At 44.1% G+C, this 27210-nt stretch overlaps 1 protein-coding gene across 1 annotated transcript in view; it reads right to left on the bottom strand.

Moving 5' to 3' along the window:
• GRM3 (glutamate metabotropic receptor 3) overlaps nucleotides 1-26771 on the bottom strand; it is a 190869-nt gene extending 164098 nt beyond the window's left edge. Inside the window, exon 1 of the mRNA XM_019509511.1 lies at nucleotides 26634-26771. The gene's annotated coding sequence lies outside the window, so the exon portion shown is untranslated. The remainder of the gene's footprint in view (nucleotides 1-26633) is intronic.
• Nucleotides 26772-27210: the final 439 nt, after the last annotated feature.

Raw genomic sequence — 27210 nt, 5'->3', positions numbered from 1 at the left:
AGGGCTATGTGAAGCTTCGGTCCCTGATTCAATTCGGCGGAGATTTGGCCCGATTTGGTGGCCGAATCTCCGAATTGAATCAGGACACCCTTTTATCTCTCTGAATTGAATCAGAACCCTCCGAATTGATTCGGAGAGATTGGGAAAGATTTGGAGATTCAGACATAGACACAGCTTCAAATGGTTTTTCTACATACCTTGAGGTAGCAGGCAGCTTGCGCGTGCTGCGATGCTGGGGCAGATGGAGCGTCCCAAAGGAGCGTGGGGGGCTCCCCAGCGCGCTCACGGGAGACCTGGAAGTGAAACACATCCAGTCCACTTCAGGGTCCTCCAGGGAGCACATGGCCCCCCCCAGACCCTCCCAACTCGGGATCTGGTGCCTCCTGGGTTTGGGGTCCCCCTGTGGCTGATCACTGAGCCGGGGGTGTGCAGGGAGGGCCTCAGCACACTCCCCGGTGGACCTGGAAATGGACAGGAAGTACTTCCAGTCCACTTCTAGGTTCACTGCTGAGCACGTGGAGGGACCCCTTCCGACAGTGCCAAAGTTATGGGATGTGTCTGTGAGTGTTGTTTAGAAGCTCTGACGCTTCGGTTACTGTACCATCTGATCTTATCTCAGGGTAAATCATGGATCTGTATTGGTGCACAGCTGGATCACCTGCCTGTGGGATATAATTCTGTTGTGTTCGCGATGCAGCATCAGGACATGACATCACGGGCCAAGCATTAAGAATGTGAACATATAAGGGGCATAGCAAATTCTGATTGATCTGGCTCGCTATGTAGATGAGTCTGCAAAGTGCATTTTGTTCTACCTGGCTTGAGCTTACTCCACGGAATAACAGTCTGTGAGCTAAAAATAGTCTGTCAACTGCAGGCAACAGCCAACATGCTTTTCAGCATTGTCTGTATTCTTCACTTGCTCTGAATGTTGAACTCCCGTTGGTTTCCGTGGGAGTACTGTGCATGGAATTTATGCTGAATATCTAATAAAGAATTAGCAGGTGGGTTGGAGAGCAAAGGTTGCCTAATCTGTTTAGTATTTGTTGCTTTGCCAAATTCTCAAAAACAAAAATTCACCCATGGGAGACGATGTTAATGGCTGGACAAAAAATATCAACTGCAAAATCAATTGGGTCAAACCCACAGCTGGCATAAATCATCAGGTGGCCATTAGCGGGCAATGGAGCTATGCTAATTTACAGCAGCTGAAGATATAAATCTCTGTATTCAGTTCTTTGATGTATTGTTAATAGGTTTTGTCATTTGTTCATATGTGTTTGTGTACCAGAAGACTTTAAATCTGTCAGTTTATTCTCCTCTTCCCATTTCGTTTGAATATCCTTAAGATGATATTAACATTGATTGACAGAGTATTTATTTGTCTCACAAGCAAGCCTTTTCTGGTGAAGGATCTGGCCTGAGTTCTCACATTTAGTTAGTCAATCAAACTTGACCTTGGAAGCTCCTGAATTTCTCTACATTACTTCTGTACATCTTGTCAGCCATGGGTAGCTGTGATTTATTTAACAAGACTATAACCCTGTTCTGAACAGCCAGGGAATAACTTGGGGTATATCTCCACCATGATGGCACTGTCTTCTGGCAAGGATGTTCCCAAGCATACCCCATCCAGAGGCTCCTGTTCACATGCTCCAACTCTGGAAATACGATGGTGAATTCTCCTTGAGGTCACCCTGAATGGCAGTTTTCCAGAACACAGGAGGGGGACACCCTTTGGTGTATTTCTAGGTTTGAAGCCAGTCAATGGGCAGGGAGTGCTGAAGAACACCTTTGCTGGGACTTGCCGTTGCAGTGTAAACAGTATCCTTGCACGCTTTGGCACATGAAAACACCCAGTACCTTATGACTTATGGAGCACGTCCAGATGAGCATGCACGTGCAGTTTGCAGTACTGCAGATCCAGCTCTGGGGCCACCCCTGCAGCCATTCCCCACACTGTGAATTTGCAGCATAGTGGGTTTTTAAGATACGGAGATCCCCATGTCAAAAGCCTGCTCCAGAAAAAAGCGAAGCAGCGCACGTGGCGGCAGCGTGTGCCGCTCAAAACCTGAGCCTGGCTGGGCAGAGCTACGCTCGCCCGGATTGCCACTGCTGGAGTCTCTGGGGCCAGCCAGCCTCCCCTACCCCACAGGGCAACTTGCCACATGCCAGAGCATGCATGCGGGGGCGTTCCCTGGGGACAACTGGCAGCAGCACAAATATGTATCAAATATGTGCCATTGCTAATTGTCCCTGGGGAACTTATGTTCCTGCTCACGAGGATAACTCATGAAGTTGTTTCCTTGTCCTGTTGGTATTTATTGGTATTGAATACAGTAGTAAATATTTTGTTAGGTGATGAAAAATTCTTCTTTTACTCTCGATGATATAATTCTAGAGTAAATTAACTGAAATCAGTTAACACACTCTGGGTTTATGCTGAAGTACTCGAGTTCGTAATTTTACTCTATTGATGTTAGTGGAAACAAATGTAAATCTAGTTTCCCTAGATTGAGCTGGAATTTTTTAATTCTTATTCAGCTTTTACTTACTGGGCTCGGAGAATGGAAACCAAACCACAAATAATCATGCATGTAATGTTGATATTCCAGAAGACAACTACTTAATAAAATATAGGAAGGAAAATACGCCCAGTGAGTGAAAAATAGAAAAGATACATAGTGAGAAAAGGTTTGAGATGATGAGGCTTGAATGGCACATTCTGAAAACTGTATTAAAGTCTAGGAAAACAACATATTTGTAATCATTACTGATCCCCTGCTTACACCAGTCAGAAGGCCAATAAAAGCAACCTGAAAGGATTGATGTTGATACAAGTCAGCATCTGATGACCAGGGATCTGGGTTTTCTATTTCTCATGGAAAAATAGAGAACAATACAGATTTCCCCTTTACCTAAGCAAAACGTGGATTTCTCATTTTAATGGAGAAACCTGCATATTTTGCAAAGAGCTCTCTGCAGGCTGGCAGAGTCCCTGCCTGCAAGGGGCTGGGAGGGAGCAGGAGGAGGACAGGCAGGCAGGTGGGGGGCCATGTGCATATGGCCACCGGGTAGTCTGGAAAGCAGCTCCCTTAGGTAAGTGGGGGGGGGGAGGGGGGAGGAGGAAGTGCCCATAGGAAGGGAGTTGGGCTGGGCTGGGGCTGCTGCCCAGCCAGGTGGTTCATGGGGCTTGGGGCCCAGGGCTGTAATGTGCCGCTGCGTGCACTCCCGGGACAGTAGCGGGGACCTGTGCCCCCCAGATCTGTGTGTGGTGTGTGGGGCAGGGGTGGGTGCGGGCTGCCCACTGCAGGCTAGGGCTCCCTGCCTGCTGCCCTCCCCCAGGGCCTCCACAGCCCAGTGAGTGTGACTTGGTGCTGCAAAGGACAGCGGGGCCACGGGGGGAAGCTGCTTGCTGCTGTGAGCTGCACGCTGTCCTAGTGGGGCATCCCCTGTTCATGCGGCAGCAGCAGGGGTGGCGGCGTGGGGTTGTGCCCCTCACTGTTGCTGCATGGCCATTTTAATCACAGATTTTGGGATTTCTATCGTAGGACTTGTGATTTTTTTATCAGGGAAAACCAGGTTCCCTGCTGGTGATGTAAGCTCTCTGCTAACAAAAGTTTATGCTACACATCTCCAGTTTAGTTAGTTTATAACAGGGGTGGGCAAAATCTGGCGCACAGACCAGATCCAGTCCACCAATGGATTAGATATGACCTGCAGGGTGGGGTGGGGGGCAGCCAACTAATTGGATCCAGCATGTGTGGCACTCTGCGTGGGGCCAAGCCCTGCCTAGGGCAGCCTGAATTGTGCTCCAGCCCATGCCTGCTCACCTGGCCCTGGCCCAAGCCTTGCCTGCTACGCACAGCTTCCAGGGGCTGCTCCTGGTATGGCTGCTGCTTGACTCCCCTTGCCCCTAGGGGCAGCTCCTCCTCCTCCTCCTGCTGTGCTGCTCTGGGCCAGGAGGAAGATTCAGTCAGGTGGCTCCTGCCCCAGAGTGTGGGGCTTCAACTCTAGCTCCGGCTCCTGGCTGCCCCGTGTGCTCGGGCAGGAGCTGCCTGGCTGAAGCTCCTGGCTGACTTTGCCCCACTGGGCTGCCTGTGCTGCATGGGCAGAGTGGGTGCAAGGCGGCTTGGAGCTGGAGCCCCACATGCTTCCTCCCAGCCTGGTGCTGCAGGAGGAGGAGGAGGAGTCACTGTTGGAGGTGAGGGGAGCTGAGCAGCACCCAGGTGGCTGCAGCTGCACCAGGAGCAGCCTTGTTCGTAAGCTGCGAGTGGGCTGGAGCACGGCAAGGGCTGCCCTGGATGGGTCTCAGTTTGACGTGGGCCGTGGGGGCAGCCGAGGACCACACCACACCACATGGGTGAGTTCTGCTGCCCCCTCCTTCCTCCCTTCACCCTTAGCTGGCTGCCAGGACCTAGCACCCAGAAACTCCCCCCCCCCACACATGCACACATACCCTCCTGCCACACCCCATACACACCTCCTCCCCCAACAGGGCAGGGGCCACCCCCCAATCCTGGCCTCGCCTGCCCATCTCACTCCTTGCCTGCCTGTGGACCCATCCCACATAGGGAGTTTGGTGAGTTTTTGTGGCAGTGGGGAGGGGAGGGGGGCGGAGCTGACCCAGCTCATCACAACTCAGCAAAACTACCCATGTGGCCCCCGGCCCAAATAATTGCCCTTCCCTGGTCTATAAGGTACAAATCTACCCTGTTTTCAGTAGAAGTAATGCAAGAGAAGCAATTCCCATTCCTGAATGAGAAGCACAAAGGCTTCATCTAGCTTCTGAAGTGATGATGGCTCAACCCCCGAGTCTGCAAAGATGTTGATAAGCTTGTGCTCAACTTCACATATCGTAAGCAGTTTTGTTGCTTCAGTTGGGCTAATCACAGTGCAGAAAGCTAAGCACATCTTTGAGAGAACCAGGCCCTAGTATGGAAGGGAATCACCAGGCAATCTGGATGGTCCTGACAAGGAGGCAAAATCATCTGTCCAGCTCCAGATGAAAGCCTAGAGAGATGCACAAAAAAATACTGAGAGAACTTTACAAAAGGTAGATGTGAGGAGACAAAAGGACTGGACCAGGGACATCATAAGAATGTATTACTGGTGAACCAAAAGCTTGGATTCCTTCAACCTGGGGCAGCAGTAAGCCAAGCCAAGCCAAGCCCTGCCTTTCATCAGAGAATTGTGACTAGATGACAGCTTGTAAAAGAAATGTCTGCAAGGGACTGTACAATCAAAACAGCAACCTCTCCTTTCAAACACTATCTGTCCCTCAATCCAAACTTGACAGTGACTTGGTACTCAAGCAAGAAATCATAAACACTAGTTCAAGCTGGCGGAGAGGTGGTCTGCATTGTGGTGGTGGCACATCTTGGCTCGCAGGTGCCCACGAATGCTCAACCATCCTGTCCCTGGAGACATACTCCAAACCTGGAAGTTTCCTAGTGAGACCTCTTTGGCATCATCCCTAGCAGCCTCTTTTGGGGACAGTGGAAATTCAAGAGCGGGAAGGGAAGGATGAGCCCAGCATGGCCTTACTGATGTATTTCTAGGTTTGGGGAATTCTTGTGGATGCGGCTGAATGGGGTGTGGGTTGTACTCTTGCCCCTCAGTGCCAGGAGGCACCGTCACTGTCATATAGACCAGCCCAGAAATGCTTTCTGACATGAGGAGGAAGAGCTATTTTCTAAGTTATTTATAGTACTGCAACCCCCCTGTTTAAATGCCAATAAGACTTGGCATTCAACGCCTAACAGATGTGGCTTTTTAAAAAAGATTTTTTAAAAATAAAAATATTCTTTGCTTGAGAGTCAGAAATCTTCCTTTGTGTTTGATCCAGAGATTATATGAGTCCACTGCAGCTCCCAGAAAAGGAGGTAGCTGCTCCCCTCAAACTCTAAAGGTTGATGCTTTTAGCTCCGGAGGTCACCACCTGGGCCTTAGTTACAACTAAGATGAATGTCATCAAGTACACTTGATCGTTTTATACAAGCCTATAAGGATATTTTAATTTCACAGGTCTGTTGTCATCATAAGATTAGCAGGAGGAGAATTGAATGTTTTCTGAGAAACTCAATGCCTGAATCAGTATAATTAATAGAATCAATATGAATGCTAGCTAGCTTGCCAATTTTCTAATCATTTTTGCTTCACCTTAATAAAGACTTAGTTTACAACTCTGAAGATTGGGAATAATTAAATAAACTTCAATTAATTCACAGATTGGTGCATTTTACATTCACAAGGGATCATTGTGATCATCTAGTTTGAATCCCTGCATAACGCAGACGAGCAGATTTCCCCAGTTTGATGAATGTTTCCAGACCAAGAGCTGTGGCTGAACCACAGCATACATTTAAAAAAAAAAAAAATCACCTCCAGATTTAAATATTTCCAGTGACCATGAAGCTATGACGATCCTTAGCATGTTGTTCAAATGGTTAATTGCCCTAACTAAACATTTTGTGTTTTATTTCTAGCCTGTATTTGTCTCGCTGACATTTCCAGCCTTTGTATCTTGTTATGCCTTTGGCTATTAGGTTGAAGAGCCCTTAATTATCAAATTTCTGTTCCCTTTTTTAGGTTCTTGAGGACTGTGATCAAGTCTTCCCTTATCTTTGATATGTTCAATAGATAGAGTTAAACCTCATGCTGTGAGGCATGCTTTTCAGATATTTTATCACTCTAATAGCTTTTCTCTGAAATCGCACCAGTTTTTATTACCTTCTTGAAGTGTGGACTAGCAGGGTTTAGCCACAGTATCACTTCTCATATTAACAAACAGGAAATAGATTACACCATGTGTCTCATGGTGAAAACATGTGTCTGGATGTTTTGTGTTTGGGCCGTTGGCCTGGTTTCTGTATAAGTAACTCGAAGAAGGTGGGAATTAATCATACTAAGAAATCAGAACCTGAAAATAAAACAGATTATGTGTTAGGGAGGCCAATTCTGCACTGAAAATACCAGCATTTTCTTCTGACAAGAGAAACAGGCCTGAGGAATGTATAAATACAGGTCTATATTAACTGAAGTATAAAATATAAATTTATTTCTTGATAGGATTGCTTTATAAAGAAATACTTAAATTATAATCTATTGCTAGTGATCCTTTTGTCCTAGTATCTTTTGTGCTCAAAGTTGTGTACGTAAGCCTGTAGTTAGAAGGTTCAGAGTTCTTTGCTCCCACTTTTTTGGCAGTAAGGGAAAAGTATGGCTAGACTTTTTACGTAGGTCAATTATATACCCGCTATTCCACCAGTCAGCCGTGGAACACCCTACCAGAACCAGATTTAGATGTTGGTAGAAAGTGAGGTTGGAAGTCCAAGAGAAAAAAGGGGAAAGTTAGTCTCAATGTAGTGAAAAGCTCATTTTCAAATAGCAAAACAATATATCTCAGGGCATGAGACAGTCTTGGCTTCTCCTTTGTGATAAGTCTGTGTTCTGGAATGGAAACAGGATGAGGAGGTGGCCTTGACAAAGGCTGTCAGACAATAATGCTGAGGTGACCTCCCCACATCCATGACCTGTGTGGAATCCATCGCAAGGATGGGCTGGGTAATGGCTTCTCAAGAAGGACCTATGTGAGCTTCAGTGAGGCTGGATCCAGCTCTGCAGAGAGCCCTTAGATATCCAGACTTCCAACCTGATCCCTGAGTGCAGTGGATAATAGGGTGCATTGGCCAGAAAATGCACTGCCCATGCCCTACTGGGCAGTCGTAGAGGTTGGTGATGGTGGGGAGAGTTGAATGGATGACTGCAGGTCTGTTGGCTGCTTTCATACTTTTTCAGATGTTATGCCGTGAACATGTTTTCTCAGACTATGCCCCTCTTGCCCCTTTTTGATGAGGACTTCTGGACTTCTGCCAAGATAATGGTGCTGTTGTGGGTGGGAGTCTACTTACAGGAGGGGGAAATATTTATCCTCTAGAATTCGGGGCAGGGGTCTTAAATCAGTGTGGTTGTTCTTTAAGAGGTATGTTAGACCTATGGGACCTCGCCTTTGCTGCTGCTGTTAACCACCTGGCACAAGGACTACATATAAATATATATATGCTAGATTTAAAATTGGAACCTGATGGCAATGTGCCTTTCCTACTGAGTCTGATTGTACTGAGATATTTTGGTCTGAGGTGCCTGAGGTAAAATGTCATTATCTAGATGACAGCAAATAGTTTGTAGGGATCCAAAACTATAACATGTTCAAACTTAAAAGCCGGGCAGCCTTGTGCCCAGTAGTGTATGCGGGGAAGTCCTTGAGCAGTATAGTGCCCTCTGCCCAGAGTTTTGCCATGGGAGGTACAGTAATGTGTGTGTGTGTGTGTGTGTGTGTGTGTGCGTGTGCAAGAAAACAAGGCACTGGGGCAGGTCTTGGGGACCCCATGCTGTGGGGCCGCTGCAACATTCAGCCTGCAGCATTCAGCTATAACATCCCTGCAATGCAGGTTCTCCTGCCCCTGGCGCCTTGCTCACTCCCCCCAACACACGCATATTTTGCTGGGTGAGGAACTGCATCTCCTGTGGCAAAATTCCCACAGGGCACTGGGTTGTCCTGGTTTTTTTAGTTGGGCTGTACCTGTCATATCGAAGACTCCCAGGGAGCCGTTCCAGCACCTGGGGCAGGTGCCCTGCTTGCCCCTACCCCTAATTTTGCTACTAATATGGAGCCAGGAGGAAGAAAACAAGCCACAGGATGCATAGCTCAGTGAGACAGATATTGTTCTGGAAAGAAATGGGGCTGGTGCTCTGAGCCCTGTGCTCCTAAAGGCACAGACACTTCCCCACTCTCCTTCATCTATTTTATTCAATGATTGGAAAATGTAAGGTGTACTTGCTTGGCTTCTGGACTAAGGCTTGATGGGAGACTTGGTGCTGCCTAGTAGCTAGGGTACTGTGTTAGGAAGTCAGAGCAGTATAGGATCAAACCTTGGTGGGGAGAGCTAGAACCTGAGTTTCCCCACTTCCTGGACAAGTGCCCTGACCACTCAGCCATGAAGACTAAATTGTGGGAGGGTCCTCTTGCTTTTGGAAACTTATGCTCAGGTATATGTGTACATAGCCATGAAGCTGCCTAGCCAGCATATAGCCTACTGAGCACATGCAGTATACATGTACGTAGTTACGTATCCACAGTACAGGGGGAATAGAATAACATTCTGTAACCAAAAATGCCACTTAATGAATCATTGAATCATAGAAAGTTAGGGTTGGAAGGGACCTCCAGAGGTCATTTAGTCCAACCCCCTGCTTTGAGCAAAGAAGGGGGTTGGACTAGATGACCTCTTGAGGTCATTTAGCTCAATGGCTGGGTAAGTGCCCTTTAAGTGCATGAAGGTAGCAGAATTACACCCATGATGTATCAACTTAGGAAGAAGTTGCACATTACACTTCAACCATACTAAATCTGTGGAGTGTAAAGCAGTGTGAAAGTTAGAACATACTGTGAGCAATCGCACATTAAAGTTTGATACCATTTCTTGCTTGTACAGCTCTGGCTTGCCACTAGAAAGCTGGTGAGCAGGGCCATGGGTAGGAGCCAGAGACCCAGGCTCTGTCCCTGTTGGTTGGTTTGGGTGTGGGAACTGGGATGGTGGAGCACTGCAAATCACTCGTTTTATCTCCCTTGAGCAAACTAAAGTTACTCTAACACAAGCTAGGTAGCATGGCCCAGAGTTAACTCTTGCCTGAAGTGGCATACCTCTGAGATACTCAGGCTAAGTACAGACATTAAAAAGGTCCAAGGCAGAACTGATCTAAACTATGCTGTTTTCCGTAAGTGGTGTGGCCATGGGAATTGGCCCAAACACTTCTAAGCACAACCGTCTACTATGTGGCAAACAGAATGCACATTTGCCTTTGGTGAGTCTGTGGGGTGGGCGTTAAATCTTAGACTGGGTCCAGCCATTTTAAAACCAGAACTTCTGTTCTGTTATGGGTATAGACTGGTTTCCGATCACTTATACTGGGAAAAGTGTAATGTCTGTACCTGGCCTCAGAAAGCATTTAGTATGAGTTAAGTAGAAGTTCACATTTTAAGTGCCCTTAATGTGGTCTAAGTGTCTGGCACTCCAGACTTTCCAAAGGATAACTCTAACTGGAGCAGGTAGTTACACTGATGTAGAGCTTTATGTTATTGTCTGCCTCTCATTTACTTTTTGGAAGGACAGATTATACTAATATAAATGTGTCCACATCCTCTGCCTCTTTTTTACTACTGTTCTGAAGGCTTGACATTTTAGACCCGATTCGCCTCTCACACCCCTGTAACTGTTCTTATATCAGTTTAGGATTTATCGCATTGAGTCTTGCATTTAGGGTTTAGGTCCTTCCTGAACTACTTATGTTGCATCACAGATCAACATATTCCTACTGTTTACATGATGTGGGGTGGATAAAAGGGCAATTTCTATCTTCTCAGGGGTCACTGTACATGGGTCTTAAATAGAAAAAAATGTAGGGGTTTGAGATGGTGAGAAAAATGTCAGGGGAGAAACAAAAGTGTGAGATTTACCTTAAACCTCTTTTTATCACTCCTTTGAATAATACATTTTCACAAACTGACAATAAAACATAAAGTCCCTTTAGAAGAAAACACGCAGTTCTTTACCTCTCTTTAAAAAAAAAGAGTTATTAATTTCTAAAACCTTCTCATCCTGAATTCCTTTGCATATTATGTAAGTTGTAAAACCTCTAAGGAGTTATTTGAATTTCAATATCTTCTCACACTTTTATTAAAATATACTCTAACACTGCTACAGTAATTAACATTAACATCAGGATCCTATTTCTAACAACTGAAATCTCTTAGCAATTTCAGATTTCAGTTACAATATAATTTTGATCAAATCATTAGATGATAACAGAATTAGCAATTTGTGTATGACAAAAACATATCGCATCTGCCTTGCACATATTTCTGCAGTTTATATTTTTGCCTTTCTACTTTACAAGTGTTTCTTATGGCTGATGCCTTGGGTTAATAATACAAAATACATACTAGTTTCATAATCATCACTGCAGTGCAGAAGGTATTAGAGTTTCAGTAGTTCTGCATTGACGACATCAATAGATTCACTGCATTCGTCTCCTTATGCAAATATTCCAAAAAATACATAACTGTAGAACCTTATACACTTTAAAGATTACACACGAGAGTCTTGAAGTCAGTAAAAATGCCATATAGAATTCAAAAAGGGTAGCTTAACCCTTGCCATATTTCTCCCTCTTTCCCCTTTTGATTGACTGTAGCTTTATATTGTGTCCATATAATATCTGATCTTGCAAACAGTCCTTTTTGGATTCCTTATCACATGGAAGCCAGAGGAAATCAACAAGATGATTAGTGGTTTTAAGTATTATGGATTAGGTTAGCACCTTGCAATCTGTCCTGAGTGAGGGGTGTCAAGTAAGGGTGCCGGGAACAGAGCAGCACTGGAATTCAAGGTTACACAGGATCCCTGGGGAAGCAGGCTCTCTTAGCCCTCTTCCTGGCATAGTTTCTCTCTGCCTTTACACAATCAATGCATTCTGAAGGACAAGACATTTTTCTTTCCCCCACCTATTCTTTGTCTCTTACTCTTTGCTTACCTGCGTAGCAGGGGGAGTCGGAGAAGCTTAGCCATCTCTGCTTTTGCTCCTTGTGCTTTGATACACACTGACAACAGTCTGTGCCCTTTCCTTACATTTACTCCCCCAAGTGATCTTCAAGTTGACTCATAGTTGAGGCCTATGCCTTGTAACAAGTTCTGGCAATATTATGTTTTATATTGTAAACTCCCTGGGGTAGGAATCCTTTACACGCCTATAAAGCATCCAGCTTAGTGCATTTCTTGGCAGTGTACAATTAATAAATAATAAACTAAAACAATAGCTACCAATGGTAGGATTATTCAGTTGGGTAACAATTGTAGATTAGGCCTTTTCTCATAGAACAATACACAGAAAACAAATTGCAAATGAAGCTATAGTCATTAAACATGACTGCAGCTATCTAGTATCAACACACATGCTGAGTGTATTAGTTTTCATTTTATATGAAAAGATTGCTAGGTTAATACTGTGTTCAGGAAAGAGAACAAAGGGGAGAATAAGAGTGAGCTCTTGTGGTCCTTATACCAGTACCAACATGGGAGGTGTGCATGAGTAAGGAATGAGCCTTGCATTGCAAGTGAATCCTCTCATTAATCAACACCTTTAGGTTAGTAATATATGCAAACGAATACCAGCAAGGGTAACAATGGAAACAAATAGATGAAAAATTAAATGGATTAACACATTTAATCGGTTTTAGGTTGCCTAATGGATGATTAGCCTTGCATTTAATCCCTCTCAATCCATTTCTTTAAGGAGTAGTTACTCACCAAAGATAAATATGGCTGATTCCAAATGGTTATTTTTTTAAAGCTATTAAAATCCATGTGATACTGTTACAGTTTGGAGGGGATCAGCATTAACATGTAAAATAATCAAAATGAAAAATACTAGATTAGCTCCTAACTGGGTTTTGAATATTAGTGATGCTAGAAAGGACAAATATCTGTGATGTGCTGGACTGTAGAAGTGCCCTGAAATAAACCCTACGGATATGGGTTCATTAAGTGGAAGCCATCTCTTAAGCCACCAAGAGTCCAGTACCTCAGTATCCAATCTCTCCCCTGGTTTTTCACTGATGACCAGGGAGATTTTAAGGCTTTGGTGCTTATCTACAAAACCTTCCATGGGAATTGGCCCAAACACTTCTAAGCACAAGCATCTACTATGTGGAAATCACCTCCCAAGACGCCTGATGTTTCTCTAGAGCTTTCCCATCACCCCCATTGCAACTCTCTTCAAGACAATCAGTTCAAATCTTTTTGTTCAAAATATTAGTCAATGAAAAATGGCTCTTTTTGTCCAAATAAAAATATTTGTGAGAAATGTTCCATTTCCATATTTCCCATCTGGATAGATTGGACTAAATGCAACCCAAAAAACAATAATATGTTTTAGTCATGGGTTTAGTCAATTAGTCAATTATTCTATAGTAGAGGAAACTTCTAATGGGAGAGGCATCATCAAACTTAAGGGGATCTGTACATCGACATTTAAAAGCAGGATTTAGCTCCTGAGTTCCCCAAAAGGCATTGCTACCCAGATAGCAATATTCCAAATGGGCTTCTGTTTTAACACGGCTCACATCCATTTTTTATTGTAATATTTGGTGAAGGATCTCTTGGTCTAAAAATAAAATTTCTCATCATTTTCTTTTGTTTTCTTAATATTGCTGTTCTCTGCAACCCTAATGGGGACAGGAGCCAGAGACAAATTGAAGACCAATGGCTTGAAGTTGCAGCAAAGTAGGTTTAGATTGGATATCAGCAAAACCTTCTCCCCTAGTCGAATGGTGAGGCACTGGAATAGGCTGCTTAGGGGAGTTGTGGAACCTCTGTCATTATAGGGGTTCAAGAAGATGTTGGATAAGGATTAGTCAGGGATTATCATGGGGTAACTATCTCCATGTTATGTTCTAGGTATTTTTCATGCTTCTGTGCTTTGCTGATTGCTACATGGGGCTGGAAAGGATTCCCTCCCCCCCCTCGTTGCTATACTGTCAGTTGGGTTTGGGGTTTTTTGGCTGTTTTTTGGCTTCCTCAGAAGTGTGCTGGCTGCACCCAATGCTCCTGCTGGGATTAAAACCCAAAAATTCCTGGCTGGACAATGTTGCTCAAGGTCAGAAGAAGAATTGCCACATTGGGGTTCAGCCCATGGTCAGATTGGTATGGCTGGTGATAGTTTTTGCCTTTCCCTGTTGTAGGGAGTGTAGCCCTCTTCCTTGGATCTCTCAAGCATATTTTAATAACCTTTGCAGAAGCAGGATGTTGGCCACTGTGTTCCCCCTGCTTTACCTGTGGCAGGGTAGGGTTATGGGCATGCTTTGGATGCGCTCTTTGCAAATCAACAAAAGGCTTATTTCCGAATAGCAGGAGAGGAATTAACACCAGAGGAGCCATGATGTACTAAGTGCCTGAAACGTGAAGGGGAGATTCTTGATCCCTGGCAAAAACTATGGTAGCTGGGCTGAATGGGGATGAAGTATTTGGGACTGGCAGGGGAATGCTATCCACCTTCCTCCAGAGGCACTGGACCAGCTTGTGGACTACTACTCTCCCCTGACTGGCCACCGGCTTTGTGTAAGCAGTAATTCAGTGTTCTGGCCCTCAGGACATCCCCCGTACTCTGGATCACACTGACACACCTGGGGGTGGTATGGATGGCTTCCTGGTACACAGGGTGCAAAGCTCCCCCTGCCGCATGGTTACTGTCGCTGTCCCCTATGGAGGATCCACAGGACAGAGGCCTGGAGCGAATGGGTATTGTCAAGCTGGAGACTGTAGTGGCTCCCAAGGAGTGTCTTTAATCAATGGGCAATTGTTGAAGCTGGTCAGCTTGACAGTCACCTTCCACTCCGGCTAACTGAGGGAAGAGGTATACACACCTTTGCTTAAGATGAGAGCTGAAATAATAGCAGCCGTCACCCAATTCACAGACTAATGTGACAGGACCAGCTGGAGTAAGAGTTGTAGCATGTGATCCAAGGGGGTTCATCCCAGGTTTGAATGCAAATGCAGGGGCTGAGCATTGTCTTGGTGGAAGTGTTTGTGTGCCCAGGCAGAAGTGGCCAGGAGCAGTCAGAAAAATCAAGCTGAGAGCCAGGAGAGACCAAGACATGCAGCCCTATGAGAAAGCAAAGAGAGACAGGCCACTTTGTGTAGAATGGTCCCTGGAATGGGATCGTCCTCCAAGAAGCCATGCCCTGCTGTTTGACTCCTACCATGTTCAGGGACAAAAACCAGCGTAATAATCCTTGAAAACGTGAGCTAACATCAAAGAAATGCTTTGCTCACTTCTTCTTAATGGAAACAACAGCAATCAAGTCTAGTACGTCCTTCCTCTGAAGTGGTGGGGACTAAGAATATCCATTATCTTCTATGTTGGCTACCTAAACCTTGTGTTCAGGAGTGGAAGAGACTATTTCTTCCTTCCTTGGAGTCGGCAAAGAGGTGGGAAAGGAAAGGGGAAGATCCTAGGCTCTACCAGCCTACTTACCTTCAGAGAGCCAGAGACAATTAGAGACATAGAAAGTAGTTATACCTGCTGGGAGCAAGAAGGAAGCAGGAGAGGAATTATGACTCACGGTGGTGTCTTGGAGTCACAACACCTCCTGATGCTATTCTTGAGAAGTGCAGCTTATGCACAACCTTTTGCTCAGGAGCATGATGTAAAAATTCACAGTCTAGCTCTTAAGAACTTGATCTTGTTCCTGGGAGGAAATCAGAAGCCTTTATACCTGCTTTAGACAGTCGTGCTGTCATAAATACAGGTATCTTAGTCTGACTCGCAGGGTATTGAACACCTACAGCACACCCCAAGTATTTGCTTCTCGGGAAAATCTTGGCAAAATGAAATGCAACTGATGTCAGTCAGCAAATTTAACATAATCACTGGAAAATTTGGAAAACATTGTTAAAAACATGGAAGAGACACTTGGAACCCTTTTCAGTGGGTTTCAGCGCTAGTGAAGTTGCTGACATTGCTAATATCTTTTAAAAAGCTCTTTGAAACTATTAAAATAGAGACACCTTTCCCCGCATACTCATTCTCAGCCTTTCACAGATGATGATTTTTTTAACTTTTTTTCCTCTTTGTTTGCTTGAAGGATCAAGGCTTTTTTTTCCCCACCCAGATTCTGGAGCATTAAAAAGTGCCGCCGATATCGTGGCGTTTACATTACAAACAAGCTAAAATTCCCAATCTGTCAGAGCTTTTCTCCTAGGATACTGAGGAAAGCAAAGTTCAGCTAAACCGCACAATTAATTTGAGCTCACTTCTGAGTGAGAAAGAAAAGGTTGCTTTAAGCTGCACCGTTCTCTTCCTGGAGATTTCCAGCCAGTTTTGGGAAGCAAGAATACTGTTGTCTCACAGTTATCTCACCTTATTTGTATTCCTGAAACTGCCTCGTTAGATCTTCTGCTCCTTTGACTCATAAATGAATCTTAAAAAATTGATCACAGGATTGGCCACATGTAAATATATCTTTATCGACAGCAGAATTGACAGGCAAGTGGATGGAAAGGGACAAGGGATCTATGTTGTCCTTGGTAATACTGTAATTGGTTTTTTGTTCTGTAACAAGAATCCGGAGATTGACAACTTACGTGTTAGCTACAGCAGATGTGTTCATCTTGAAGGTAAATCTCTCCTTTATTATCAAGGGACCAAGAGTAGCTGTCCTTTATTGGAAAAACTGATTGGATGGCTCCAAAAAAATGACTGATGCTGACTTTAATGTTAAAGGTCCTTTCTTATGAAGAACTCTCCTAACCCTTTCATTTTGGGAGCATGGCAAATAACATGGATTACTCCAGCAAGGTGCTCAATTCCTCCTCACAAAGACATGAGCATCAATAACTCTTCCTGACTTGAATGGGAGGAGAGCACACATGGGATCATATGGGATCAGGCCCATCAAGAAAGTAATGGAAATTTAGTCCCTGTCACTCTCAAATGACAAGCAAAGGGCTTTGGTAAATTCCTGTGTTGCAAATTAGTGAGAGTGCACAAACCAAGGTGTGAGCATTGCAAAATGCACATAGTCCATATTTTTTACAAATGTGGCTTAATTATACAGATCAGTGGGTGCGTCTACACATATGCCCGACTGCATAGTGCACCTGACTGCACAGTTGTTAATCTAAATGATGAAGTACTAAATGACTGTGTAATAACTGCCATTACTGCACCGTCCTGGTGCCGTACAGGTCATTTATGACGCTATTGCGCAATAGAAACATGCTAATGCACAGTAGCTCATTGTTACTGCGCAGTAGCATCGGCATCATCATTTGTGCCCGCTGATGCTACACTGCTGTAGCAACGAGCTATGTCACCATGCAGATGCACTCAATATGACTTGGAAAGAACCCCATAGTAGTACATTTTATACAGAAAAATATAGACATTTGTAAGCTTTCTACAAATGTCCTTTATTTTTTCCTGTAATGTCTATTAGCAAGGAGGGAGGAGACACAGCCCTTCATTTCTGTGTATATGAATAATGTGGTATACAGAATAGCCACATATGAAATTGTATTGCATTGCATTTTGCTAAATACAAAATGAAACTCCTAGTAGCTAAAAGTGAGAGCTTGTTCTGTTGTGGAGCTTTTTACAATAGAAACAGGAACCTAATCCTAGTGAAGCCGATAGGTGATTTCCTATTGTTTGCAATGGATTTTGGATGGGGTCCCATTTTAGTAGGCTCCATTAAAAATTCAGGAGTTTATGGGCCAGCTTCTCAGGTTCTGTAAATTGATGCTGTTTTCATGAAAGCTATAGAGTTATGTTTCATAGTTTCATAGTTTCTAGGGTCGGAAGGGACCTGAGCAGATCATCTAGTCCGACCCCCTGCCACGGCAGGAAAGAGTACTGGGGTCAAACGACCCCAGTAAGGTGGTCATCCAACCTCCTCTTAAAAACCCCCAGGGTGGGAGCCTGCACCACCTCACTTGGAAGCTGGTTCCAGACTCTAGCTGCCCGGACCGTGAAGTAGCGCCTCCTGATGTCCAACTTAAACCTTCCCTCCGCCAGCTTAATTTAAACTAGTTATTAATCCAACTCTGCATCTTGACAAATTTATTCCCATTAGGCTAAATCTCATGTTAATATTCTTAACAAAGATGCTAAATTTACCTATTTCAAAAAATCTATTTTATTAAGCTAAATATTTTTAAGGATAAAATATTTATATATGTTTTTAAACGTGAGGGACACATTTTTACAGTCTTTTGCCATAAGAGTAGTTCCAGTCAGTAGGAGTAAACATACTGAGTTAGGGTTGTAAGAGTGGGCCCTATATATCTTCCTACAGGATGTTTTCTCTTGGTATGAAAAAATGAGTAGGCTGGAAGAAAGGTTTCAGCTAATCCCTCCATGCGAGAAGGCTAGTGGAAACATTCTTAAATGTTGCCCCTTGATATTTCAAAGATCTCTGTGTGTGTGTTTCTGACTGTCTGATAGACACACACTACTAAACACCTGTGGGTGCATCTACGCATCCAATTAATGCACATGAATAATCTCCAGATCTTATTGCTTTGGAGTTTATTTTTCTTGGGCACCATGTCTTCACATGTGCATGGGATCACAGCACATTGAGCCAAGTTAGAGCAGGCCCAACTGGCAGAGGATCTTGGGGCAGGGAGGTCAGCCTGCCAGCCCAGGGCCGCTCCCAACCGCTCAACATGCTGTGGAGAGGCCGCCTGGGGCAAGAGGGTGCTTCAGTGCAGGACTAGCTAGTAGGCAGCTCAAGCACTGAAGTTGCCCTTGTGCCCCAGGAAGTGTCTACGCGTATGCTGCTGTGAAGTAAGAAGCTCTGCAGCAGGATACTTCTTGTATTTATAAGTACTATCCTGCTGTGGAGTTAGTTTACTCCAGCCTAACTGGGGTGCAAATGTAGATGTGCAGCGTTTACTGTGCAGCTACTTAGTCCATTGCACAGTAAATGTCTTGTGTAGACATGACCTGTGTGTGCTTAACTAATTCCTGTGCTATACATTGGTTTCTTTTTAAGGAGAATAGTATCAAATGCCCTTTATTCTTTCTGCTCTAATCATTTCTAGATCATTTACATGTCCTTATGATTACAAGGCAGACAAGGTTCTTTAGGTAAATGTGATATATTTTATTAGACCAGCTAAATAGTCGGAAAACATGTTTTTTTGCAAGCTTTCAGGCACAAACACCCTTCTTGAGGAATATGGAGAGTCTGATTACAATTTACAGTGATTCTTAATAAAAATATATAATGAATATATCCAAAGGGCCTAACCAAAGAACAGTGCAAATGTACAGACATATACAAATATATACAACTGTATGTAACCACAAATCTCCTAACCTAGGGACTGATCCCCAGCACAGTTCACAGGGGCAAAACTTTCTTTGGCTACAGTGAGGTCATGACTACAATATACAATATTGTACGGTGTCTTGTACCGTAACATATGATACGTTTTATAAGCCCTTCCCATTGTGTTGTGACCTATTAAAAATAATGTTTTGTAACCGGTGAGTAAAATGAAAAATGTTATCATTATTTTAATTGTCACCGATGTCAAAATATTTGGGGGTATATTTAAATAAACTTAGCACTCAGCTGCAAAAGTCTGGTCTTTTTGGTAAGATCTTGAATTTGGACCAGTTTTTCTTGTTTGCTTGTTTTTTAACTAAGGCCTTTTAGACATCTGAGTTAGTTTGAAAATCTGGACCTTGCTGTACTCTATGGATCAGTATAATACACTTAGTGGTTTTTGAGCACAAAGTTCTTCTTTGATTGTTACAGTTCAGTGATGTCCCCAGGTGCTAGCTTTGGCATCTAGATCTTTGATTCAGCTGAAAGATATGTAAAAAAAAGCCCCGCGCACAGTGCAGCCAGGCAGCCATACATTTATAACACATCTCAGAAGGTTTTATGCCACACTTTTTCCAAGAAAAGTCTCAGCATTGCTGGAACTTAGACCCCATAAATTGTAAGTACAATCATCCTGTTTGGACTGCAGGGTAATGTTTGGATTGGTCTACCACCACATGATTCTGGGGACAGGCCATCACAACTGCATAGGAGAGGATGGTTTGCAGAGATCGTATTGTGTAGGTTGTCAGATCAGTATTATGCACATTTATCTTTGCAAATGCAACACTTCAGGCAACATAATGGTCCTCTGATTTGGTTGTGAAATGCTGCCAACTGATGTTCCCAGTGGGGAAGGAGGACATTATAAAATCTCTGCTATGTTTCTAGGCTAGTTAATGATGTTAACTCACCTGCCTGAATTTCTTATACATTTGTTTTTTTCTTTCTTGCATCAGCATAGTGCCAGCCCTGGCAAGAGCATTTATCCTTTTTTCTCCAAAGTTTTCAGATCTGGGTTCCCTCTTATTTCTTCTTTATGACCTCCACCCAAACCTTGCTTCCTTCTTCTTTGTACAATGTGTGGCGCAGTTTCTCGGGGTCAAAAGAAACACCATTTACACCCACCCCAAGGAAAGCTGCTCCTTTTATTTCCCTTCTTCCTCTCTTCATTCTCTCCTATTTTCATCCTTCTTTTCTTCCTCCTGTTTTTAGTCTTTTACCAGCTCCATTTCCTTCTCAATCTTTCACTTGCTCATTTTAACATTGTGTCCCTTTGCCTTTTCTTCAGATACACTTTTAACTTCATACAAAAAGTTGTGGTTTCTCTTAGCCTGAAAAACCCACCTGCCACTTTAAAACACTAACCCTGTTTTCCTCCTTGACCTTGCTTCCGATTTCCTTGAATAGATGTCTTTAAAAACATGCAGCTCCAGTCTGTCTGCCATGAAGTTCATTCTTTAAGCTCTTTCTCTTCAAGGCCTGACTACGTAGCCTGCAGTATGTTCATTTTACCAACACTTTTCTTAACTCAAGCTGCTAGAGACTAAGGGCTCCTATACACATTCAGGGAGCCGGCTCTGACGTGCTGGAAACCCAGCGTGTCAGAGCAGACTTGATTAATCAAGAAATAAATGCACTCTGGCAGACTCTGGCATCATGTGTATCAGCATCCCTGTGGTGAAAAATGATGGTGGAGCACTTTAAGCTAAAGCTTGTTCGATGAGCTTTAGTTCAAAGTGCTCCGCTGCCATTTTTCAGCATGGGGGACACTGATACATGTGACGCTCGGGTGCTTTTAAGTAGCATGGCTTGCTAATTAAAGCACCTGCCATGGCTGCTGGAGCATGTGTAAAAATGCCCCAAGTGGCTAATTCTAGAAGTAATTTCAGTGTTCTACGTCTGCATGTTTCGTTGTAATCATTTTGTACCATTTTGTGATTGTGCTTGCTTGGTCCTCCTCTGACCACTTCTCTGACGTTTCCCCGGGGATCTCTACCATACTTCTTCCCTTGCCTTCCCATTTTTCCTGTTCCAACCATGATCACCTGGTTTTCTCCTTCTACCCTCTCGTCATGACTGGGGTGAAATTGCAAACCCCTTGCAGCTTCTTGTTGTAGCCCTCGAGGCATGAGTTTGAGCCTCATTCCATAGTTATTCTACAAAGCCATTCCTCAGTCGACTTACGTGTGACCGGTGCCAGAAACTGGTGTCACCCAATCGTGCTAGCCCAAAGGGGCCACTGAGGCTTAGGTGAACCCCTTGAATTTTTATAGGGGCTTAGTTCATGACTGCTCCTTGCTCGTATGGGTTGAGCAATGTCAACTACCCTATTTTTTTGTACATATTCTTGATCACCAAAGATTTTCCAAGTTTTTGTAGTGTAAGAGTGATGTTGTATCAATGATGGTCCAGAAAATGTTAGAGGCAAGGATTTCTCTTAGGGTGGTATCTGTTATTGGACCAACTATGTAGTTGGGATAAAGTTAGACAAGCTTTCAAATGCAAGACATTCTTTATCAGGTCAAAGAACATCTTGCATTTGAAAGTTTGTCTAACTTTATCCCAACTACATACAGTAAAAGTTCTGTTATCTGGCATCCCTCAGGAATGGGGGATGCCGGTTAATCAAATATTCCGGTTAATCAAATGGGCCCCGGCTGGTGCACTCCCCAGCATCAGTGTGGCAGGGAACAGGGAGGAGGGCCCTGCGCAGGCTGCTTTGCCCCACACAGGCTGCTTTGCCCTGGGCTGTGGGCTGAAGAAGTGGCAAGAACTCTGCTCGTGGCAGCGGTGAAACCTGGAAGTGGTACTTCCGGTTTCGCTTTTACTGGATCCCTCGGATACTGTTTAATAGTTTTCCGGCTAATAAAGTGCCAGTTAACACAGCTTTTGCTGTAGTTGGTCTAATAACAGCTATCACCCTAAGAAATCCTTGCCTCTTCCACATTTTTTGCATTGTCACAGCCCCACCTGCCTTCCTGGTATCTTCTCTTTTATAACTCATTATGGCCTTAAACATAGGCAAAAATGAACCCCTAAAAGTTCTGGTGCAAACCTCTCTCTTTTTCCAAACTTGGTGGCCATCCTTTCAAGTGAATCAGCTTGTCTTTGAACTTTCCCTCCCTGCTGGCCAAATTTGGCAGGTACTGTTTGTAAAATACCTATAAAATCAAATATCTGCATTTTTAGCATCCTGGTTAGTCCATATCTTTGTCATCTCTGGTCTCAAGGACTCCTCCTCCATGATCTTTCCATGTTTATCTTTCTCTACTTCATTCAAACCATAATGTGGCTACCAATACCATCTTGCTTTTTCACTATTCCGGCCAAGTCACCCATCCTTGAATGCCTCATTGCTCTTCCACTTATTGGGTGTATCTATACATGCAATGAACTTGAAGCAATAAACTCCAGAACAGTCTGAGCTGGAATATACTACTCCCAAGCTCTGCATCTACATGTGTCCCCAGGACAGCAGCAATTTGAGCCATGGTGTAGCAGTTCATGTCAGGGGCGGGGACACTGGGAGTCAGCTCCAGGTTCCAGGCGGTGACGTCGGGTGGTGGAGGGGCTGGCTTGGGCATGAGGGTACTGCAAGTGTGGGTGGCTAGGCAACAGGCAGGAGTCTGGCTCCCTGCTGGCTGGGTGCAATTTATACCCACAGTCAATGTCTACATGTGCCTTTAATCACAGTTAATTACCCTGCCATAAGATAGTACAGTCAGGGACAGTACTATCTCATGGCTATGTTAATCAGTTTACTGCAGCCTAATAGTGTTACATGTGTAGACAGTGATGCTTTACTCCACAGTTAATCACATCAGTCTACTCCACAGTTAATCGCATGTGTAGACATTGCCACTGTGTCATATTCAACCTTCTTTATTTTACTGTTCTCACTTTACCTTCTTAGCCCCTCTGTTATTCCATATCTTTGTCTCCTATTGTCTTCTTCTTTCATCAGTCTACTTTATGGTCCCTCAGTGCTCACCTAGAAACAGCCATGAAACACTTGATCTATAAAATGTTAACGTTGTGAGGCTTGCTCCCTACTCAGTGCATATCCTGTCTTGTTTTGCACTGTGTCTACATTTTTGCATCAGTTCACTCATGGACATCAATGGCAAATATCAGGTCTTTAATGATAAACAATCATTCAGCTACTTAAGCATACGGCAAATTTTAACCAGGTGTGTACAATCTCACTAAAGTCATTGGGACGACCTATGCTCGCAGTTTGCAAATTCTTCAATACAGATATCTGATAGTGGTATGTTGTAGTAGATTACTTACTGGCTGCTACTGTGTACATTTATGACACAAAATCATCATCATAATGCAGATGATGTCTCTGCAAAAGACATTTTAGTTTCATGAAACAGATTTTGAGCTAAGTCTTCCCCTTACATAAATCTAGGTGACCCAACTGGATTTCATGGTTATTCTGACATACAGCAGTTGATGATATGGTTCTCGATAGGTAGTATGACTATTTATTATACATCCATGTAGCTCCAGTGCAGTTCCTTTTAGCTCTGATGGCATTTGAATGGTTTCAGTCATACCATTTTAGATTTGAAGGGACCAACATAAAAATAATAGAAATAAAGGGACAGATCTTTGATGCAAATCAGTGCAGCTTCATTGACTTCACTGCCCTTTGAGAACTATGCTGATGTACACTACATGAAGATTTGGTCTACTGAGTTAGCACACAGCTAAACACTACACAGGATATTCCTTGTAGTATTTATGAAACATTGCAAAACCTGGTAGTAAAATGAATAAGGCAACAATTTCATTGATGGTACCCATTAGATTCTGAGCGTACCAGAAAAGGCAGAAATAGTCTACCCTCCTGGGTAGCTGCAATTGAAACACTTCTGTAGACAATGAATTGCTTTTTTGTCTGTGTCAGTGGAATTAGCTCATATGTTTGCACCGAGATTCTTCCCAGCCTAGACATCACAATGTCAGCAAGACAGTCCTATTTTCTGTCATTTTTGTTCGACTAATAAAATAAAACACATGATTTTAAACACAAATGTGTTGGGGTGGGGGTGTGTTCATGTATATACATACTCATACAGACACTCTACAAATGTCCTTTCACTCCTGTGCATCACTTCTTTCTACCCATTTAAGGCTCAATTGCCACTTTGCAACTTGCGCTGTTGAAAATATAGCTTGTAACTGTGCTGTCCCAGGAAATATGCAGACAAGGTTCTTTGGGTAAATGTGATATCTTTTATTAGACCAGCTAAATAGAAAAATTGTTCTTTGCAAGCGTTTGAGCACAAACACCCTTCTTTAGGCATATAGAGAGCCTGAAGAAGGGTGTTTGTGCCCCAAAGCTTGGAAAGAACAATTTTTCTATTTAGTTGTTCTAACAAAATACACCACATTTACCCAGAGAAACTTGTCTGCCTTTGTCCTTAGACCAACATGGCTACAACCAGTAAGCCTGGCCCAGGAAAGACACTCAGAGCCAGAAAGTGTCTCTGGCTGCTGTTTTGTCCCAGTGGGAAACAATTTTGCTCTTGATCTATACCAAAATGAGACTATGTTCTCCTCTGTGCCAGATCAAATGCACTGAGCGATGCACTGGTAGGACAGATGTAAGCAGAATTCTTCCATTTATCCTCCCACGGCCGTGCATTCTCCCTCGATCTGCACAGGAGGAGTGGTGACCCTGTGGAGACTGTTCCCCTACTAGATGTACATGCCACACAGGGGTAAAAAAATGCAGGATAATCTCGTTCTTAACAATTGGTTCCAAACACATCTGGATTGCTTAGTGACAACCATCTGGCTGAAACCTATATAAATGGACTTCAACTGCCAATAAGAGAAGCGAGTTGATACTATGTGGATTTCTTCACCAGAGTTTGTGTAATTTCTTGCACTTCTCATTATATGTAGTCATATGCAAGCAGCAATGCTACATGCTCCTATGTTGTGTTATGTCCTTCCTCTGCACTGCTGCACAGCCCCCAGAGACCCTCGTTAGTGGGGAGCTTTATTTAAAAATAGTTAATTAAGACAAATTGTTATTTTATTTGATAAAGCATTGAATTTTTGGCTCTTACAGGAAATTAATAGAAAATGGTAATTATTCCATACCATTTTTTCTGAAGTCCCCAGTAGAATTTAAGGGGGAACGATATTCCCACCAGAGGGTGATTTAATAAATCTATAGAAAATCTCTCATATCTTATGAAGTCCATAGACTTGAGCCAGATCATCACTAGTCTAAATCAGTGTGGCTCTACAGAATTCATTTGCACCAGTTGATGATATGACCCTTTATTTATTTACATACTATGCAGATCTGGCCCAATAGTGTCTTACTCTTGAACTACCTCTGTCATCACTGGATATAACATTAGAATTAGCCCCCCTAAGTTTTAGAGTAATTTATGTGGGTCTCTATTCGTTTCAACTCTATTCAATTGGACAGGATTTTTCTGTGGGGGAAAACACACTTGTAGATACCTTCCTTTCAATACATGAACCTCACCCCCACCTATCCCAATCCTATATTTAATTTTAGTTAAAGAGTGCAGACCACTGTCCAGATCAATACCACTATTTCTAACATAGGTTTCTTTGCTTTGGCTGTCAAGCTTAATTTCACAGCTTGCTTCAACATATTATCAAAGTATTAAAGCACAAGCTAAGTCCAAATAGATACTTTATAACCGCACTTTGCCACACATTCATTCTTTTAATGCCAGCATTGTGCTACCCTGATAGAGAGCATCAACATTTACCTTCAAAAACTTTATTTGCAGAAGCATATAACTAGGTCACTAAAACAGTCATCACAAAGCCAACAACAATAAAAACAGCTCCGGGCACAAGATTCCTGTTTTTAATGGACTTGAGAAAGATTGTCATTTTTATTATTTTTAACTGACGAAGGGAAGGAAAAAGATACTTGCTGTCCTTTAAATGGCTTTTCTACTTTAAATTGGTCTTTATCCTTATGGCTGTAATAAGTACATCACAGAAATAATAAGGCTTTGTGGGCCACCCATTCACAAGACTGGTATTTTTGTGGGGGGGAGGAAAGTGGGGGAAACACGCCGTATCAAAGGATAAGTTACATTCAGTCTAATGTACCTCTCACCAATCAGTGCCATCAGAAGGGTGTACAGGCATGACTACTGATCTATGCTGGAGGATGAAAGGCACAAAGTAAAAGTAAGCTTTCAGTATTACAGCCTCAGTACGGATAAAAATACCTTCGTGCCTATCTTCCCCAAAGCAGTTGTTTCCGAGGAAATGACACTGGTTAACAATTACGGCACAGATCGACATCTGTAGCCGGCCGAACAAGTCAGGATGGCTCGGAAGGCGAAGGCAACCGCAAATACACGGCCATGCGCTAAACGCTGTATTGGCCCAGGTGGGGTATACACCTTTCGGCTTGTCCCCATGCTCCGAGACAGGCATTTGCACAAACTGAAATAGCCGCGACTGCATCGCGCACGATCGGCTTTCAAGCCCCTCGAAGGCAGATATTTTTAAAGCCAATTTTTCCGCCTCCCCCTGCAAATCTTGTACTTCATCTGCAGCAAATGACATCAACCGAGAGAGACAGAGAGACAGAGAGAGAGAGAGAGAGAGGAAAAACAGCCAAAAAACTCAAAGGTAAAACTAACAGCCCGACCTTAATTCAGTCCAATGCGCCGCCAGGCTGATGGCTGAACTGTTGAGTTGGGCTTGGGGTGGCTCCCAGGGCTGCGCTCGCGGGAAGGGGCAGGTTTGCACATCGACTTTGGGATAACTCGGGGGAAGGGGGGACGGCGCCAGCCCGCCGACACCCCCCCCGCCTGTGTGTGTAGACACGTCCGGGTGGACAAAGAGAGGAGAGACGGGCTCACACGCCTGCATTTCTTCACACACCCGCACACGCACGCAGGCGGGGGAGCCGCGGAGCGCCTCCCCGAGATGAGCATGCAGATGCGCGGATACAGGGACACACCAATACGCATCCACTTGCACACGTGCGTGCAGAGGACACACACACACACACATATATACACCCGTGTCTACACCCCCCCCCCGCAGCCCGGCCGCGCCGCAGCGGCGCTGGGAGCCCCCTCCTCGCCTTCCCCCGCACCCGGCTCCGGGCAGCCCTTGCGCTCCCCTCCGCGCTCCCCGCCTGCCCCGACCCCGGCAGCAGAGGGGCAGCGAGACCCCCCCCCCGCCGCTGGGCAACATCTGGCCGGGCTGCCCCGCACCAG

The sequence above is a fragment of the Gavialis gangeticus genome, unplaced genomic scaffold (assembly GCF_001723915.1).
Source record: "Gavialis gangeticus isolate Ggan-Ray unplaced genomic scaffold, GavGan_comp1, whole genome shotgun sequence".
Lineage (NCBI taxonomy): Eukaryota > Metazoa > Chordata > Crocodylia > Gavialidae > Gavialis > Gavialis gangeticus.
The sequence above is the reverse complement of the archived record's forward strand: the minus strand, read 5'-3'. Positions and strand labels throughout refer to the sequence as shown.